The sequence below is a fragment of the Octopus sinensis genome, linkage group LG3, assembly GCF_006345805.1.
Source record: "Octopus sinensis linkage group LG3, ASM634580v1, whole genome shotgun sequence".
NCBI classification, from domain to species: Eukaryota; Metazoa; Mollusca; class Cephalopoda; order Octopoda; family Octopodidae; genus Octopus; species Octopus sinensis.
In genome coordinates, this window is record NC_042999.1 from 91,796,157 (window position 1) to 91,818,656 (window position 22,500).

Sequence of the window (22,500 nt, forward strand, 5' to 3'; positions counted from 1 at the left end):
CTAATTTCGGCATCAAGTGATGTACAAAAACCCTGATGTAATATTCATTCTATTTAAAATGAAGACCTGATACTGGATGCAACAACTTGGGGTTTAAGAACCTATAAGTGTATTGTGCTCTGCCAAAAGAATTATAAAACTATTAAAATGTGGATGTGGAGGCTTTCAAAAAGGAATAGGATATTCTATCATCCACAATATCTCATGAGCCTACGTCATTGGAGGCTATCCATCTACTTTTCGTTTAGAATATCCAACTGTCTTCAAAGACAGTTGCTCCCATAAATTCCTAAAATAAAATTTAGGATTTATGGAAGGTCAACGTTTGAAAGAAGAAAATGACAGTGGAGACATAAGGAAACCAAACGAAAACAAACATGGAAGATTATTAGACCAGAGCGAAAGGAAAATAGAGAACGCTGAGAGAAACATTTTTTGAAAAGAGAAAAGATAGAAGAGAGGGAGAAAAATACGTCTGTTTGTTTAAACGTACGTGCAGGGAAATAAAGATGGTCACATGAGGAAAAGAAAGATGGACGATGGTCACGTGTGAGCAGTGATAAAGAGAGACAGAGACAGAGAAAGAGGGGAGAGAGAGACAGATACAAAATGGTGAAAGAGAAAGGGGAGGAAAAGGGAATTAGAGAAGGATGGAGGAAAAAACAATATAGAGCAGGGAGTGGTACCAAAAAGTTACTTTCAATTAAATAATAAATGTTATATAATATATATATATATATTATATATATATATAATATATATATATATATATATATATATATATATATATATATATATGTATGTATGTATGTATATAAGGGTTACAGGGTGTCACCAACGGTGCAAATCATATGAACGAGGGAAAAATGAGGGAATTTCGTAGACAACGAGACTCTGTGTTAACTTGTTCTGTTTTCCATTTTTCTCGTTGTCTACGTAGTTCAAGTTATTTGTATTGTTGGTGACGTCCTGTACTCATATATACATGTATATATATATATACGAGAGAGAGAGAGAGAGATACATGAGATTATGTATGTATGCACATATGTATGTATATATATATGCCAACTATTGTATGCAGGTGTAAATAAATAGAAACTGCTCTAAAATATGGATTCTCCGGGATAACATACATACACACACTTACACACACATACACACATACAAACATACATACATACATACATACATACATACATATATACATGTATATATATATACACGCACACATACATACATGTATGCATGTGTGTGGGGGGGCGGTCTACAATGATGTCAAATATGCCTCTTCTCAACTAAATTTGTAGCAAATGATTATGATCACAGTGAGAATATTTGCGATTTGGTGAGGCAACCCCTGAAAATACCTGGAAAACAGGAAATTGGCGTCTGTTTAGTAAAAGGAAAATTAAACTTCACTAAAGGATACCTTTAATCTTGGAATGTTTATTATTATTTATTGCGACAGTCTCTATTTCACCATAGACATTCAACTTTCTAACACCAACCAATTCACAAACTATACTGAGTCCAATTATCGTAACGTCAACTTGTAAGGAAATGTATATAACTTTTCAAAAGATCGAAGTTGCAGCAGAGAAGCAGCGGCTTTATATCTGGTGCTGATAGGCAAAGGTTTGATGAACGAACTGCCACATGTGACTTGCTATAGATGAGATATATGGCTACCTCGTTGGATAGGAGGAGCTGAAAGAAACACAAGGATGGTAATGATGAGGTGTCAGGACGAACTCTCAAGGTACAATAAAGTGATTGTAAGAGAGAAACAGAATAGAAGATTGGGGAGAGTGCATAGATATATTCATAAGATTGCGAGAAAAGAGTGAGATATTGTTAGAGAGAGAGAGAGAGAGAGAGAGAGCAATAGAAATGAGTTTTGAATGATAGAGTTGGTGTGGTTGATGGTAAACATTTGGGAAAGGTACAGATACAGGAATGATCCTGGAGGGAAGAAACTAAATCGTAGTACAGGAAAAGTTGAGAGTAGCTATGTAATAAACGTATAGATAGAACAGAAAATTGGGAGATGATGTTTGGTTTAGGACAGTGGGGGAAGATATGAACGGTTAAAGTGATGGATGTCAAAAGTATTTTTATTGAGTTGTGAATAAGTGATTCGGTTATCGTAGCTGACGAAACGAAAAGACGCAGCTATGTATACATCCAACGCTCCAATGATGTCAGTCACAGCCCAAGATCTGTTTTCATATTTTTAGGAAGAAACTTTCTCATGGAACTAGTTCGGTAGCGAAAAGTCTGCTCATATCCGAATGCACCGGAACGTGTTAAATATGATTTTACACGAATATATTTTATTCGACACGTCTTCATACGATATTATTTTTTCTTGTCCGTATAAATATATTCATATGCATTACATATGCCTTTTACTTTATGATATAGCCATCCGTTTTTCATTTCTGGCAGACACAAGTTGAAATAAATGAATTAGAATGAATGGCCTATTTGATTTCCATAAAGGACAATCGGTTGGAGAAAGGAAAGCTGGAGCGTCAGTCAGTAACTTTGCTTTCACGAGGTTCATGTCAGCATTCCGTAATCAAGATAAAACCAGATGGCAGGCGTAAGTCGCAAGTCTGAATAGAAGATGAAGTTTACAGAGAGAAACAACAGAATATTGAAACGTATTGCAACTAAAAGCTATCGAAAATAGCAGCAGTGCAACCACATAGTTTCAGGTTTATTGCCACGATGCGGCACATGGTCAAGCCTCTACTACTAAGGCCTCCGGGCCAACCAATACATTTTGGTTGAATCTGTATCTAGATATGTGTTTATGTTTACATTATACACATGCACATGTAGACACACACATACACGCACATATACATAAACACATACACATCACGTATATATCATGTATGATTACACGACCAAATGACGAATATACGCACACATCACACCCCCAAAATACGTCTCACACAGCGATATACACATCTATAAAGCATGGCCTGATACAGGTCAATACTGCATAATCTTATAATAATCATAGAAAACATTTAGTTTAAAGACTTCTGGCAACATTCTCAATGGAACTCAATGCAATACTTTCTACAAAAAATTTCTAAAAGCAGATCACAGTAGTTACGGGTTTTCTCTAGGATATGTTAATATATATTCAATATTTCTTCATATAGTAATGATTACAATTACACGGAAGGTTGCTATATATCTATCGAACGTTCTTACACAAAGGTCTGCATATAAACAAAATTTTATATATATATAAGATTTATATGCGCGATATTTCTATTCAATAAGTCTTCTGGCAAGGAGAATAATTTTTTAGAAACACTCAAAACTTATATTTTATCATTACATAAATTTATGGTTATGCAAAATCTACAAAGCTATACAAAGCTATGCAAAATTAGTCAGGACGCTTTTAGTTGCAAAATCACTCTATGACAGTTATTTATTGCCAACATATAAAATTACTTTGACTCATAAAATTAATCCATGTTTGTATACACCCCTAGGCACATAAGAACAAATATGTATGTGTGCATATATATATGTATGTATGTATGCATGTATGTATGTATGAACGTATGTATGAACGTATGTATGAATGTATATCCGGGCTACATATGTTTCGAGGCGAGCGGGAACCTCGAAAGTGGTAAATGTCTAAGCGAGGTGTGTATCGCAGGCTAGAAATTTACATTGTCGTTAGGAGGCACATGTTAACACACAGAGGATTCGATCAGAATGCGTAAAGAGTATGGTTTGAGTGGAGAATATAATTGTGAATTGAAATTACAAATATAAGAAAAAAATGAAAAAAGAATAGAGAATATATAAGGAAGTGGGAAAGTTACATGTAAAGAATATAATTAAGACAAGTAAGAATTTAATAGCATTCCTCAATTATTAGATTTTAGTATTACCTACCATTCTTCTTCCTTTAAAATTTACTACTATACCATCACTTCAAGCACACATTTTCTTCTTCCCGATCACAAATACTTAACCCCCTATCTTCCCTCCATACTATCCTATTCAAATACCACTCCTCATTCCTATTTCTCTGACTCGACCAAAACGACCCTATTGAAAATCACCTGTGAAATGACCTTACTGAAATTCTCTACTTGTAACTCTCCCACTCCCTTATACATTCAAAAAAATTCTTTTTCATTTTTCTATGTTCCTAATGTCTCTTCACAATTATATTCTCCACTCAAGCCGTGCTCTCTACGCATTCTGGTTTATTGCCACGATGCGGCACATGGTCGAATCCTCCGTGTATTAACACGTGCCTTCTACAGTAGACTTCATTTAATGAAGATGGCCTTTGCCTGAAGAGTAGCCTGCAGTATACAGCTTGCATGGGTATTTTACAATTTCCGAGGTTCCGCTCGTTACGAAACATACCTCAGCTGGATTTTATCTATTCCTTTCCTTGGCTCTTATATCTTTATTCATGAACTTGGAAACCCTGGCTGCCTGCCGTGAAATATAAATAATTTTCTTGAGTTTACCATACTTCGACAAGGAAAAATCCACAACCGTCTGCCCTAATAAACCACAATTCTTTCTGAAAGTTGTTTTTTATATTTTCTAAGTACGAATTTTCTGAAGCTCACCCTTTTCCTACACCGCGATGTTTGGATCTATCTATCTATCTATCTATCTATCTATCTATCTATCTATCTATCTATCTATCTATCTATCTATCTATCTTTCAATATATATATATGTGTGTATGTGCGTGTGTGTATACCAATATATGTACACTTTCATTTGTATACATTTATGTGTGTGTGTGTGTGTATGTATGTGTGTGTGAATACAAACTTATATATGTGTATATGTGTTCGTGCGTGCATGTGTGTGTGTGAGTGTAAATGTATATACTTCAAATACATAAACAGTTTTTTACTTCTGTATCTTTGTCTTTATGTCACACTTGCCTTCAAGAGAAAACAGTATCTGTACTGATGTAGGTGAAAAGGAAACGAAATATTAAGATTATATATAGAAATATGAAGGTGTAAGAATGACTACTTTGCAATAGAGGAGAAAACAGAGGAAGAGAGAGATTTGGAGAGAGGAAGAAGTAGGGGAGACAGAAGAAGAGAGAGAAATCATTAGTCAGTGAAATATTGGGTGGGGATGGAAAATTTAGTAAGAGATAGATAAACAAATATAAGAGTTGTAGAAAGAAAAGAGAAATACCGAGAAAAACCTTCACAAACCTGTAGGATGTTAGAGAGGTAACGTAATTAAATAATTGTAGTTATGATAAAATAGTTGTGTTTTCTTATCACATTAATACAATAAAATGTGACAAATTTAGAGAGCATTAACAGTAATCATTCGTGGTAAGGTGTTAAAACTACGGAGTAGATGAATGAATAACTAGATTGCCGAAAAGAGAGAGAGAGAGAGAGAGACAAACGGATAGACGAACATGCTGGCAAGCAAGCAGACAGACAGAAAAACGGAGGGAGAGAATGATAGATACATTATTATGTAAGAGATATTAAATTCTATGTGAGGAATCCGTTAGAAAATGAACAAGTGACATAGTATTTTGATGCAATTCCTTGTACATCGGACAAACGGGACGCCGCTTGGCTGACCGGTTCGCGGAACACTTCGTGACATCCACCTTGCGACCACACACGGTCTCACGCCATTTCCGCTCCACCGGTCACTCCTTGCAACACCTATCTGTGTTCGGTTTGTCCTTACACAGAGGCCATCCGGATTCCCGTTTGCGCCGTGAACAGGAATTAATCTTCTCTCTTCGCTCTTATACGCCATTTGGTCTCAACTCTCCCCCCCTCCTCATCTAACCCACCCCCACCCCCTCTCCCCCCTCCTCAACTATCCTTCCCCCCCGACCCCTACTTCTTCAGTCCTCATCCTTTCACCCCTACTCCCTTCCTCCTTCTTCCCTCTTTCTCCCTCCCTCCTTCCTCCTCTTCCCCTTCCCTCTGCTCCCTCACTCCCCTTCTCTCTCTCCCTCCCCCTCTTTCCTCCTTCCTCCCCCTCCTCTCCTCTTCCCCCCTCTCCCCCCTCTTCTTCCCCTCCCCTTCTCTCCCCCCTCTTTCTCCCTCCCCCTCTTCTCACTACACCACACGACTTTACACATCAGATCATATATGATGTGCCATACTAATACATACACCAACTAATACATACTAATACGTACTAATACATACTAATACATACACCAACCCTATACATACACACGTCCAGACCCCTCATACGCACTTATACTCTCTCATACCACACACACACACACACTTATACCACTAATACGTACTAATACATACTAATACATACTAATACATACTAATACATACACCAACCCCATACATACGCCTGTCCAGACCTATCCTACGCACTAATACTCTCTCATACACACACACACACACACACACACACACACACCCTTATCATACTAATACATACTACACCAACCCTATACATACAACGTCCAGACCCCTCCTACGCACTAATAGGTGGTCATTCAACCCTATTATCAACCCTATTATCTCCCCTTATTTCGCTCTCGCGTCTCATGTTTGATCTTTGACTTCTGGCCGAAATCAGATCGCCATGTTATTCGTTAGTTACTGCACGCATTTTTTTTTTCTCTCCTTCTTCTGTGTTTTTTTTCTCTCTGTGTATCTTTCTGTTGAAGAGCGTAGGCTCGAAACGTTAAAGACTTGTTTTATTTATATTTCCTGAGCGCCATACTAATACAATTGTTTGTTTGTTTTCCACCTGCCTTCGTCTTTTGTCTATTTTCATAAAGCTTCCCGTTATATATATATATATATATATATATATCCCCTTCTCTCTCTCTCTCTCTCTCTCTCTCTCTCTCTCTCTACTTCTCCTTTTCTCTTTTCTCGCCTCTGATTCTTTGGTCTACTCTTCCCTCACTCTCACATTTCTCTGTCTTTCTTACTTTGCACTCAGAAGTCAATCTTTGACACGCACTCTTTCTTCTCCCCTCTCTAATTCCTTCTTTCTCTCTCTTCTCTCCCCTTTGTTGCCTTCATCCCTCATTTTCTCTCTCTCTTTGTTTCCTTTGCCCCCTTTCTTTTCTCTCTTTTCCGTCACGTGACTGCTGGCCAAATCAGCCTTTTGGCCTCCGACCAGCGCCGTGAGAACATCGTTGTCTTTGTCTGCCGGAAAGGCATTTTTTCCAAATACGCCAGCTAAACTTGTACTGTTATTAGTCGTAAGACAACTGCTGTTTTCGTCCTGTTTTTACTATTATTGTTTTTTGTATTTCATTATTGTGTTTTGTATTTTATATTCGTGTGGCATCGTCCGTTTTTCTGTCCCTGTTTCGTATACATTTGATCCTTCTTCCAAGAAATCTAATGCTCGTAGCTTAGTTTTTCCTTGGGGCTGGCCGGATCGGAGCGATCTCAAGATTAATCAGCCGAAATTGCTACGATGATCCGGTTCTTGACTGAAGATTGAGGGCTTCGAATGTCCCGTCCGTGTTTTTGTATCGTCTTCTAAGTGTTTTACGTTCTTGTCCCAGTTTGTATTTTTCTACATATAATATATATATATATATATATATATATATATATATATATATTATATATATATATATATATATATATATATATATATATATATATATTCTACCAAATATATACGTTTTGCACATTACTTAATCATCGCTATATGTTTTATCTTATATTTGATCTTTCTATAATATGTAATTATTCTAAATGGTATAATTTAATTTTTCCTTATTGAATTGATAAAAGGTGGGTTTTATTTATTTATATATATATATATATATATATGCATATATGGGTACAGGACGTCAACTACTGTAAACAACATGAAGTACAAAAATAAGCGAGTTAAATATGCAAACAACGAGAGAGAAAAATTGAAAACAGGACAAGTAACACAAAGAACGACCCTTCATCTGTTGTCGGCTGTATATCTACTCCTCACTTGAAGCATTCAACGGAGGGTCAAAGTTGGGAGCAAAAACAGGACAGTGAAAATATACAAGGAAACCGAACGAAAAGGAACATCGAGGGTCGTTAGACCAGAACGAGGGGAAAATAGTGAACGCTAGAAGTTATGGAAGCAACTATCCTCGAAGACTCATATTGTTGTTGAATGCTCGAAACGAGGAGTAGATAGACAGACGACAACTGATGAAGTGTCGTTCTCTGTGTTACTTGTCTTGTTTTCAATATTTTTCTCCTGTTGTTTATGTATTTAGCTCGCTTGTTTTCGTACTTCATGTTGTTTACAGTTGGTGGCGTCCTGTACCCATATATATATATATATATATATATATATATATTATTTATATTATTATTTAACTGAACACCACGCATCCATTTTCAAGTAAGTTTATCTCAACCTTTTTGATGCGACTCTATACTGCTTTCTCCCCATCCTTCTCTAATTCCTTTTTCTCCCCTTCACCGTTGTTTTCTACCTGTCTTTCTCTGTTCCCCTCTTTCTCTTTTCTCTTTGTCGTTGCTCACACGTAACCATCGTCCATATTTCTTTCCTTCACTTGTCAATCTTACCCTACGTAACGTTCTAAAGATTGGAGTCTTGTATCCCTCTCTTCTTTCTTACATATATACATACATACATGCATGCATGTATGCATGCAAAAGCCTCATGTGCATCCTAACATAATAGTACACAGGACAATTAACATAGCCGCCTCCATCTTTTTCTTCAGCTTGCAGATCAAGCAAACTTAAAGGAAGCAAGGTTTGAACAGTACAGTGAGTGAGGAATAGTTCTGATGCCGATCTCTGTTGAGTAGTTGTTTTCCAAGACAGAGCTGTAGGTTGACGCATTGTCGTGGTGCAGATGCTTTGGCTTTTTGCAACGACAATCTGTTCCTGGATTCCCTCAAAACCCTACAAAGTTATTTTTGTTGACCGTCTGACCAGAGGGAACCAAGTAGATGTAGATGTAAGTGATTCCCTTGCTGTCGAAGAAAGAGAACATCATGAGCATCGAGGCGGACTTCCTTTGTCTTGCCTCTTGTACCGGATAATCGGCTCCTAGAAGTTAATCCATCGGCGGTCTGGCTCGTTTTTGCCCAGTTTAGCACAAAGCTTTATAGCGAGCTTCCAATTTATCTTCACGCCCCGAATGCTTTGTGCAAACTAGTCAGCTGTGACGTGAAGTGTTTAGTAGGGTGTGTTCAAAGTGCTGTTACATCCGTCTCCTTCAACCTGGAATAACAAATGTTAGCAGGTCAGCTTGTCAGATTTATGGTATGATATAATAAAATCATAATAATTTAGGACAGTTATAATTCTCTCGCCTGAAAACGTCTGAAAACTTCTGGAATGCACATCTAGTACAAACATACGCACACAAACACATACATACATACATACATGCATACATACATACATACATACATACATACATACATACATACATACATACATACATACATACATACATACATACATACATACATACATACATACATACATACATACATACATACATACATACATACATACATTGGACGTCGAAACTAGAAAGATAATGATCAAAATGGTAGCTTGCACATCAACAGCAACGCCAACAAAATCTATGGAAGATGAAGATATGATGGCATATGAGTGTCGCATTCTATGATTTTAACAATATTCGCTGAACAGTAAAGAAAGAAGCGAGTATATTACATGCGTACTCAAAAGTAATAACATTTTCAGATAAGGAGAATTTCTAAACAAGTATCTGAGGGTGAAACTGTCTCATTTGACCCAAAGGATACTGGACTAACCTACATAAACAGAGACTTTAGAAGTACGCATCCTACCAGTAAAAAAACAATGCATGGGTACATAACCCGCAAGCTAGATTATAACAATAGTATTGACAGGAAGAGTAGCCTCTTCTGGACCGACGAAATTGTGCATAAACATTTTTGTAGGAATTGATTGCTGCTACTAGATAAATATTGAATTAAATAAAGGAAATTACACGCTTTAACTGCGTGCTAAATGAATATATATAGCACATATGACCTCAAGATATGGTAAATTATGTTTCTAATAATTATCTCTACAGTGTTCAGACTTGAATACCGATCTGTATCCTATTTATATTTTGATTTCTTCAGTGGTTATTGATATGGTAGAAGCAGATAGAATATGTATACATAATGTATTTCAATGTATTTCAATCAATCTTATCATTTGTCTTTTCGTAAAGTCTGATAGCTTTGAAATGTAGAGTGGACTCGTATATCATGAAACAGTTTCAGATCAGATTTTTTTTTTTTTTGATCGACCTCAATTTCGAAAAGGCAATGGAAAGTTTGCAGGAATGATGGTGACTCTCAAACCAGATGAGACTTAAATAACAGAGGCTAAGCTCTTTGCAGTGAGTGACATCCGCTTTGATAAATGCTAGCAGGCAGTGACCATGGAAAAATGTTAGGTCACATGCTTAGTGGAATTCGGTTGTCATTTTTTCGAACGTCAATTGTCTATGTTATTGTTATTGTGTTTTTGTTCTTGTTAGTCTCATTTTAGTCATGGCAGACCAGAATTACGATCAAAGACTTTCCAGCCACGACATTCAAATCTATTTTCTTCTTTTTCTTCTGTATTTGATATATGTCTTATAACAATAGGGTGTGCTTTCAGGGAGGTATGCTTGCTATTTATATCAGGTCCAATGACTCCTAGACACCGTCTCGTGAATCGACTTCACGGAGCTTATTTAAGAGAAGATGGCGAAAAGAACACGTCACTTCTGCCTAACTACAGGAATTTTCAAGGAGAGTCTAAGATGTATCGAACAACCAATAAACATATATTATAAATTATGTATATGCGTAGAAATGTGTGTGTATATATATATATATATATATATATATATATATATACACATATATGCATATACGTGTATATATATATACACATACATGCATATACGTGTATGTGTGTGCGTGTGTATGTGTGTTAGTGCGTGTGCGTGCGTGTGTATGTGCGTGTGTGTGTGCTTGCGTGCGTGAAGGAACATGACTCAATGGTTAAAGAGTCGGAATCATGATCATAAAGTAGTGAATTCCATTCCATAGTGTTTGTGAAGCAGAGACCCAGTATATTATTTGCCCTGGTTGGTTGTAGCACAATTTTCTCCATGAAAGAAGCATTGGTAAGCTGGAGCAGAGACTCCACCTGTGCTTGCTGGTGGTAGATCATTCCTAGGAGAATCTGGCCCCCAGAGCATCCCACATTGCGGACGTTAAAGTCGCCCAAAAGGAATACAGACACCTTCGCTAAGCAAAATAATGTCTTTGGCTCTCAGCAACCTCCGACAATCTTTCCCACCAACCTCCGAAAACCTCACTTGCCTGCCTCCAACAATCTCTCCCTCTTCCAGTTAACAGTTTTTTGTACTTACCCTGACGGAAAATACACCTTTTGTGGCAGTTATAACGAAATTGTTTTCTTATATCAGAGTAATAAGGCGTTTCTATAAAACATCTTTACTGGGTACACTAGCTAGTATGTACATATACATGTATGTTTACATACATATATATATATATATATATAGTGATTGTACATAAAGTGTTGTGCAGAGATATACGTTTTGTCTAGCATATTTCGAATATTATTTTAGTTTAAACATCTATGTCAAATCTGAAATATTCAGAGAAAACAATCATTTGCATATACGCAAACACCTACGAACATACACACCTTTCCACACACGCACACACACACACACACACGTACGCACACGCACACACAGCACATACACAATCAATGCACACAGACAAACATTGACTTACTGGAATCACATTTTACTGTCATTAAAAAGTCAATAGACAATTAGGGATATGGACAGTGTGTCTTTATTAGGTTTGTATCATTGTATATTTCATTGACTCCGTGAGCGTAAAGTCTTATTAGTTCATGAAAATTTAATACCTAATTAGAATGCTACTATATACATGTATATATATATGTGTGTATATATATATATAATATATATATATATATATATATAAACATACATATATATGTATGTATGAATATGTGTATATATATATATATACATATATATATATATACATATATATATATATACATACATATATATATATATATATATATATATATATATTATATATATATATATATATATATATATATATATATATATTTATAAACAATTTGGATTAAGACTGCAAGTTAGTATTCTTCAATTAAGCGGAATGAAAGCTTTATTGGTAATACGTCAGAGAATCAAAAAGTGTCGGGGTTATGAGAAGTTAAATCAAATTAACCGAAAATATATGATTTATGTAAATATTGAAATATATGAGAAGACAGTGCAATGTGCTCACTAGGATGAAAATAGAATCTGTGATATAAATTTCATCGTTCTTTTAAAATATTTAATACAAGTGACCTAGTATCAATATTGAGATGTAGGTTCGTTTCTAGGCAGATAATTCATTTCTAGTCTCGCTTTGATAAAGTTACTTAAAAAGGATAAAAACGAGGTAAATATTCTTATGAAGGCTGTCAGGGCAAAATATGTAAAGTGATGCCAATTATTCAAAGACAGTGACAACGTATGTATCACCCTCTATATCTTCTTTAATACTTGTATTATATTCAAGGAAACTTTTCTTTTATCACATATAACAGAAAATAAACTACAAGTTCGGAGAAAAGTGTTATTATCGACAGTCCATTCTTGTGTGGGATTGAATTATAAATTGTTTTATAAATATCTACCTTTAGAAATAAATAAACCTGCGCATATTTACAGAAGTATAAGACATATATATTTATTTCAAAATGTTATGCCTTTAAGTGCTAAGGTGTCAGTCGGTGTTAGAGTTTGGGTACGTGATTTTAAAAGGCATCAGGAAAGGCGGAGAAGATTGGGGAGATTGGGGAGATTGAGAAGGGTGAAGTTTATTTTGAACTTCCTGGAAAATTGACAGCCCCTGGAACATATCGGTGGTGAGGAAAATTGCAGAAGACTCCTGTGCTGTAAAAGAAAGCATGAATATAACGATTGGATGGGCTAGAATAATTAAACATGATAGATATGGGTGATGGACGGAGGTGAGATGTGTAAGTCCTGTTGTATGGAGCAGCGTTTCGACATGGAACCAAATACCAAATGGAATGCAAATTTTTCACGAATTGCAGCTTTAGTATGGTAATAGAGTTATGAAATAGTTATTGATGAAAACTACAAATTGGTAGGTTGCGTATTACGTTGAGAACGGCCTCAATAATATTGGCATTAGATTCTATACATTTTTATTTATATGAAGCATCTGTCTTTACATACATATACAGCAGATGAATAAATAAAACAGTATTCATGTGAAGTAATAATACGAAAACAATTCATAATTATTAAGAAAAAATTAAGTACAAAAAATGAAAACACTTCTATTGAATGTTTGACCTGGTTATTTACTGGGAAGATTCCAACTTACTTGCACACACATTAATCGATCTGATTGTCTGTGTCGCGTTCGATTAGATGTTATAATGCATTTTATAGGAACACGTTCTTTTGCTTTCATATTTGGGTGTATCTCAAATGGGAGTATGCCTGACCATCTGCCAGAACTCAGCAAGAGCCTCGCTATCCAGCATTGAATTTATTTCAGGGTAACCACAATAACATCAAGAACAGCAACAGAATATATTGACTTACATTTTATGCTTGAGATGAGCACGACTAGCAGGTTCCAAAGATTAGATGCCGTTGTATTAACAACATGAAAAATAGTGTAAAGGAATTGCTTGTATGTCGGAAGAGGTAGCAGCGTTTTGGTTTGAGAGGTCTTTTAATCAGTCAGATCGGTGTATTTTCGGATGCACTCGAGGAGTGTAATTTCAAAACCGTCTCGTCTCAGATGTGAGAATATTTTCGAATGTGCACTATTCTTGAGTATTATACAATGTTGGTAGACAATGCAAATTTTATTCATGCAAATATGCAACTAAAATTGAACACACTCTACAAGTACTATATTAGTCAATACAAATGAATGGAAAACTTTTATTCGTTTAGTTACTAAGTGTGGTGTGTATTATGGCATTGCTGAAACTGATCAACACCCATGGACATCTTTTACAATAGCATGAATTTAAATATGTTATCTACTCTTCTGTTTTTCGTCTCAGTAACCCTAAAATAACTAAGGATTTTTGTTTGAATTAGTTCCATATCTGAATATGTTAACTATATAAGATTTCAGGTATGAAATATAGTTACAAACTGTAAGATATTACACGTGATTATCGTTTATCTTTATCTGCTACTATGCTGGGGAATCGCTTCGAGGGGTTTATAGTCAAATGAATCGACCCCAGTACACTTTCAAATCTTGTGCATATTCACATGCATATTTTTATGCATAGATACACACACACATATATGTATATGACGGGCTTCTTTCAGTTTCTACCTATCAACACAGAAGACTTTGATCGGCCCGTGGCTGTAGTTGAAGACCATGATGGCGCGCAGTGAAACTGAAACCGGAACGGCATGGGCGTGAATCAAACTTCGTACTACACAATCATGCCGGCGCCTTCTTACCACACAGCCAATGACTTATTATACCGATTCATATCATTTCATTGTTTATAAACGAGACAAAAGAGAAAACAGGGCCGGCTACATGATATTTGAACTGAGAAGGTTTATTGATGAGTTAAACACTGAAAGAAATATATATATCCGTATTTTATTCTTTCTATTGTTTACCACCAACTTATCTCAACTACCACAGATAAATACAGGGAAATCTAAAGAGCTGAAGTATTGCGTAACTGACTAGTGTATAGGTTACAGTAATGATTTCAAATTTTGGCACAAAGCCAGCAATTTCAGGATATGGGGAAAGACGATTAGTCGATCCCTGTACTCAACTGGTACTCATTTAAAGGAAAAGTCGACCTCAGCGGAATTTGAACTTGAGATGTGAAGACGAACGAAATTCCGGTGTGCAAACGATTCTGCCAGTTCGTCTGTTTATGTATAGGTTATAATATTAGAACTGCATTCTCTCATGACATTTCTTAGTCTAGCATCTTATATTTGGTAGGTCACGTATTACGTTCAGAATGATCACAATAGTATTAATTCTCAAACATTTTTGTTAACCTGGGATGTCTCTCTCAATCTTTTCACCACTGCAAAAGTTAAAACAATATCTCCAAAATAGTGAAATTTCTGATAATACTAAAAAATATATAATTTCGTGGCACTAGTGCAGAGAGATGATTAGACAGTTAAATGTCTGGGTTGTTAATCTGCAAATACATATTAAGATTTCATATGAGGCGTTCCAACAACATAAGAATATTCTACAGATAGAAAAAAAAGATAGACAAAATAAAAGATTAAGGTGTACATGCCATTTATTTTGAATTTTAAACAGATGCACTGGGCAGATCATTGAAATATTTCTTTGCGAGTAAGATTGGAAACACGGTCAGAGAAGTTTTTGAGTGAAAACACTTAGTGAACAGTGACTGCAGCACGAGCCGATGTAGGAACCATTACGTAGTTGATCGATCTGCAAGAAGTAGTAGACATTTCTAAAAATATAGATATAGAAGGACAAACATTAGACAATGTAGTCTTTGGCAATACTCCCTGAAAATGCAAGGTGCCATATATGGAAGGCTTTAGAGACGATATATTTACTTTCGATTGGAGTTGACCAAAGTTAAACAACAAACGCAGCAATAGTTCGTTGAGTATTTTCCATTAAATTCTGAAAACTGTATATAACATGTATAGTATGACGCCCACTTCCCCCTGCACTTTTCCTTGAGAATTTTAGCTTAATGATATCTATTCCTCCCCAATGCATACATATTGGGAAAAATGAACCTGCGCAAAGTGTTGGTTCAATGACAGGTTAACTGGTTCATTTTAGGATTTAGTATTATTAGAGTTAAGTGACATACTCAAGGACATAGAAGAGCACCCTGGATGGAACATACCCTCTCAGTTATGTAAGACAATAGCAAATCAATGCTCTATTGATGTTGTATCCTTACAGATTTATATGAAAGCAAGGACTCTGAGAATAGCATAATTAACTTATTTAACTTATTTCTTAATACAATTTTTCATCAAGTCCGTAGGGAACTATTTTGTTGTTGGTTTCCAAAGAGTCATTCACTGGTTTCCTGCATTTTCCGTTGTTCGAATGATTCGTAAGTGTCTGCCTACCTCGGGCTGAATAAATACCACCAAGTGCCTTTATTCGAACGCAAGAGTTTATAGGGTTTTCCCGCCAGTATTTACATCTTTCCGTAATAGACAGTACATCGATGAAAGTTGGATGACCTTCAATAAGTTACCAACGCATTCCTTTTTCCCAAGGATAACAACGGGGCAAGCTAAAACAACAAAAAAGAAACGTAAGTACAAAAACGTTAAGATTTAGGCCAGAGTAAAACTTATTTTGCAGTGAATGCAATAAAAATAGAGATCCACAAAACAACAAGCATGTATTAAATAAAATTAAAATTTTCAAGAGCACTACACGGCTTAAATTGAAACAACATAAAAGTATGTAAGGGTGGGAAAGGTAATGTGTCTGTAATCAAAGATAGAGAAGAAAATAATACAAAAAATAATAATTTACTCAGCGACAATAAATTGACAAACATCGAAAAATGAATATACCAACCAGATAAATGTAAAGTTAAAGAACTTACAACAATAACTGCTCAAACAGAATCAAAAGAGTCCTCTTACTTTCCAAGCATTCAAAGAAAAATTATCTCCAGCATATATTTACATACATACATACATACATACATACAAACAAACATACATACATACACACATATATAGATATATAATAATATAAATAATATTTTTTATATATTCATATATACATACGTATATGTACATACATGTATACGTATATATATATATATATATATATATATATTATATATATATATATATATATATATATATATATATATATATATATATATATATACATACATATTTGGGTAGAGGACGTCACAGAACATAAACAACAAAATATACGAAGTACGAGGACATAGAATAAGGGTTTTTTTGTGCAAGCAACGAAAGAAAAAATGGAAAACAAGACAAGCAACACAAGGAACGACCCTATATCAGTTGTTGGTTGTTTTTATAATCCGTATTTCGAGCAATTAACGACAAGATATGCCTTCGATAAAACAGTTGCTCCCCAAATCAAATTAAATAAACTTTGCGATCTTGCGGAGGGTCAAGATTGGTGACAAAAAAAAACAGGACAGTGAAAACAAACAGGAAGGGCTGCTAAGCCTAAACGCGAAGAAGCAAGTCTGGACAGGAGACAGAGAACAATATGTCTTCCCTGTCCAGCTGAAACAGGAAGAAAGAAACACAAGTTAGGAGAATAGTCGATGGTCACGTGGAGGCCACGTGAGCAAAGGAGGAAGAGTGAGGGAGAGAGAGTGACAGACAGAGAACTGTGAAGGGGAGAGGAAAAGATTTGGAGACAGGATAAGAGAGAAAAAAGAGAGAGACAGGGAGAAGGAGAGGCTAAAGAAAGGAAGATAGAAAACAAAAGAGTAGAAGGATAAAATAGTGGGAGAAGAGGAGGCAAAAGAACAAGAGAAAGGTAGAGAGAAAACAAAAGAGCAAAAGGATAGAATAGTAGAAGAGGAGGCAAAAGAATAAGAGAAAGGAAGAGAGAAAACGACAGAGTAAAATGATAGGATAGTGGGAGAAAGGAGGTGAAAGAATATATATATAAAATGGCACAGTAAAAATACACTCATGATATAACCTTACATACTTACATATTCAATCACCACACACATAGACAGTATTATCGAATAGTTCTCATCTGAGATATATAGTATGAAGCCATGAGGGAATATTTTACAGGTCTTAGAAGAAACATATCGGCAGGCCATAAGTTGATTGGGTCTCGTTTTTTCCAGCCACTATCAATTCAGTTAGTATTATTCATCGTCCTCTAAGTAACTGTACCTAAAGTACAAGGTCTCCGCGAGCGTACTCCATTGTACCCGTATCATTACTATTCTCACCTATAACGCCTATTACAACCTCTTCTGTCCACTTAGTTTCATCAACAATACTTCCATCAGTACGTTCTTGTAGTTGATTATCAAAATCATACTCAACTTGCAGTCATCTGCACTTTATTTCTTCATTTTCAACGACGGCAAACCAGTTCTACTACTGTAGAATATGGATTTAGTACATAAGTTTCAGATCACATTCCTTTTTCATTAAAAATGCTGCTAGACATTCTTCCGATGCCACGCTTACGAAGAGCTTCACTTTCATAGACGCACTCAAGGATAACCCTTGTAATCGGCTGATTTTGACAAGCGTTTTCAACCTTCAATTTTCACATTCTTACTTCCATGTTATTTCCTGCAATGTAGAGTTGATTCTGTGCTCTTAGGATCAATCACTGGTTGATTGGTGGAAACGCTATCTTCCAATCTAAATTACTCGTTTCTGGCAATGGATCCTCCAGTTTTCCCTGGGAGCTCCCTTCAATAGTTTCATAGACTTGGCAGTTTCTTGTCTCGTTATTTCTGTCTATTATTATGCAAATAAATTGGTTAATTGAAGGTTATTCATTTCCCACCCTTGTGGTTATTGCGATCTGCATTTTCTCAATAAAATAGGACACCGTAGTAGATGGATTTCCAATCAAGGCATGCAGATATCCATCTGCCTTGGGTGGGCGAATCCCGAGCCTCCACGCCGACTGAGGTTTTTCTATCCCCGATATGTGTGTGAGTGTGTATGTGCGTGTGTGTGTGTGATGTTGTGAGTATCATTATTATTATCTTTATTATTATTTCATTATTATTATGATTATTATGATTATTATTATTATTATTATTATTATTATTATTATTTGTACTATTACTACTTCTACTACTACTACTACCCAATTAAATTAATTAATTTCTGCTATTTTAACCTCAATGTATTCAATTTTATTTCCTGTATTCACGAATTTCTAAAATGAAATATCTTGGAAAACACTGTAGGCTAAGAATATTTTTTCATGCTGTCTTACAATTTAATTCTACCTATGCTCTTATATTATAGTAAAAAAAATTATCCACCTCGCTCTGTATCTTTTGTTTATCTTTCAATCTATCAGTCGTGTTACATTTTTTATGCTGTTCAAATATTTACTGGCTCTTTTACCAGTATTTTTCTTCACTTCTTACTCATTTGGGGTTATCGTCAAGTGATGAAACGTATCATAGTTTTAGACTATATATGCATACTTCAGTATATGAAGAATACTAAAAAAAGGGTGAAAAAGCAAGATCTCCAGAAAGTTTTTAATCATAATTACAAGAGTTAATTAAACAAGATAAAAGGTGACGGAAAGCTATTCAAAACTGTGTCCCATAGCACGTTGCAAAAAGGTGAAATGTTTGCAAGTTCGATAAGAAGCAAATAATTAGTAATCTTCTGAAGCAATAATCAAATAAAGCAATAATTTTGTAAAGTTTTAATGAAAAGAAGTAAATTTAAAAAAGAAAAACCGGAAAACGATGCGAAACAAGAAAATTTGTAATGTTGATGAATTGAAAGAAATGGGTAAACGAATGGCAAGGAGGACATCTGCGTTCTAGGATTGAAATATGGCATTTTAAAATTAGTTATACACCTAAATGTTCACAATTTCTTCTTTAAAGTTTTTCAGTCAGTGATATTTTGGATTGTTGGGATAACTGGTTGAGGGGAATATTGTTAAATTTCTATTTCTATATGTGTTTTAAAAAGTTAATTGTTTATCTATATATATAAAAGTGAAGTTGTGTGAGTGTCTGTCTCCTACGATTTAGATTCCTAACTACTCCCACATTTTGCGGTGCAGTTTAACCAAAACCGGATATCTTATAGTCGTGATTCATATCGAGCCCTTCTGGGTATTAGCACGCGTCTACGATGAGTCCACGATTTTAAAAATAATTTACCATAATTCTTTTCCATTTTAAAGCATATTTTTTAAATAAAGGGAAGTAACTCTCTAAAAATGTCTACGATGAGTCAACGATTTAAAAAAAATTTACCATAATATTTTTTACATTTTTAATGCATTTTTTTGCTGTTTTTTGGCTATAACTCTCTAAAAATGCTTTATAGTTATTTCCCTTACAAACCCGAGCAACGCCGGGTTTGTAAGGGAAATAAATGGGAAATAAATGGGATTTCCATTCGGGTGAATCAGTTCACGGAGGAAAATACTGAGCAGTCGATATGAAAAATATATGAGTGGATGACACGTTGTGGGTTTCAGCACTGTAGTGTATACAGGGAATAAGTTTAGAGGAACAAAATACTGTTATAGTAATGGTAAAATTTGCAGAAGGAAAATGACTCTTCTCATTATAAAGGCAACAATGTTGTGAACATCTTAAATAATTTTTGAATGATAATTTCACTTTCCAAATGGTCTTTAGTGAACATTTTATTTTACAAATTCCCAAACGTGAGCAAGTTTATGTGGTTTTTTTTTTTTTATTTTTAGAAATCGTATGATATGATGAACTCAACATACTAGCTAGAACAGAACGAATTAAACCCGGTAGATTCACCACAGCAAGGGTAGAAATGCAATATTTACCGAAGAAAACAGCAATATATTCAATCCTAATGTGGTTATAACATCAAATTAAATGTATCGCACTTAACCCATTGGCATCTATTGTTTTTTAAAGCACATATTCACACGGTTTTTAAAATATGTAAATAAAATTGTTGGGTTTATGTACGCATTATGTATGATGTATGTTATATGTATGTATGTAAGTATGTATGTATGTATGTATGTATGTATGTATGTATGTATGTATGTAGGTAGGTAGGTAGGTAGGTAGGTAGGTAGGTAGGTAGGTAGGTAAGTACGTTGGTAGGTAGGTACTTACGTAAGTGGTTAGGTAGATATAAATATATAGGTTGAAGGGTGGGTAAGTAAATAGGCAGGTAGGTTGGTTGATAGGTATCTATGTATGTATGCATGTAGGTCGGTAGGTAGGCAGGCAGGTAAGTAGGTATGAAGGAAGGAAGGAAGGAAGGAAGGAAAGAAGGAAGGAAGGAAGTTAGGAAGGAAGGAAGGAAGGAAGGTAGGAAGGAAGGAAGGAAGGAATGAAGGAAAGAAGGTAGGAAGAAAGGAAGGAAGGAAGGAAGGAAGGAAGGAAGGAAGGAAGGTAGGAAGGAAGGAAGGAAGGAATGAATGAATGAATGAAGGAAGGAAGGAAGGAAGTTAGGAAGGAAGGAATGAAAAAAGGAATGAAGGAATGAAGGAAGAGAAGGAAGGAAGGAAGGCAGGAAGGAAGGAAGGTGTTAAATATAGCAATAATGCAAATAATTCAAACAGTTATTAAAAGGAAAATCTAACATTTGTTCATCTCGTCCTTTTCTGCTAGTATTTTCTGCTGCTCATTACAGCAACGCAGTGTTATGTATTTTTTATTTTTTACTTAGTTCAGTCATTTGACTGCGGCCATACTGAGTTAGCTCTATGAAGCGTTTAGTCAAACAAATCGGACCCAGTGTGTGTGTGTGTGTGTGTGTGTGTGTGCGTGTGACATGTTTTAGTTTCCGTCTACAAAATCTGCTCATAAAAGTTTTGGTCGGCCTGAGGCTATAGAAGAAGACCTATGCCCAAAATACTATACAGATACAGTGGGACTGAACCCGGAATCAAGTGGTTGGGCAGCAAGATTATTACTACTCTGCCACGCCATTTATGTTAGTTAACTCTCGATCATTTGATTCTGAATTAATGTGTTATATACTTTGTATTGTGCAATGTAAGACGTTTGGTAATAATTATTTTAGTGGTGACTGGCCCCAATTTGCGATGACAAATATCTCATTTTGCTCTTTGAAAATGTTCGCTATGTCTAGCTTAGATCTTTCTCAACGTAGAATCGCTGAGAATTTGTACTACGAAGTAGAACGAAATATCGCTGAACACTTGAAAGACGGTCTTCCAAAGCTTTGAAGAATGATGATCTAAAGCAATGCTTTGTTTATGTATGACAACACGTAAGATATGCAGACATCGTTTAGGAAAGGATTTAATTGAATAGTTCCTAAACTCCGACATAAATGTTGACATAGTATAAAGTGCAACAAATAGAGAAAACACTCAACATCGTCACTACATTTCCAAATCCTGCTATGTTTGATATACAACTTTTGGTCCTCAAAAGTCGACCTACCTATTTTTTGGCAGTAAATTTCGTTCTGAAAAAATTCGATTTCTACGCTGGAAAATACGATAAAGGAATATTTTTTTTTTAATTCAGGATTCTAAGACAGGCTTTAGTTGCTATAAAATCCGCAGAAACACTACTGTTATATGATCATGTTTTTAATAGCACTTCTTGTAGACCATAGCACATAGTT

The 22,500-nt window shown here is 35.4% G+C and overlaps 1 long non-coding RNA gene across 1 annotated transcript in view; it reads left to right on the forward strand.

Annotated features, from left to right (window-relative positions):
* The first annotated feature begins 5,294 nt into the window (after window positions 1-5,294).
* Window positions 5,295-22,500, forward strand: part of LOC118762768 — a 25,042-nt gene continuing 7,836 nt past the window's right edge. Inside the window, exons 1-2 of the long non-coding RNA XR_004998518.1 lie at window positions 5,295-5,305; window positions 12,901-12,907. This is a non-coding gene — a long non-coding RNA (uncharacterized LOC118762768). The remainder of the gene's footprint in view (window positions 5,306-12,900; window positions 12,908-22,500) is intronic.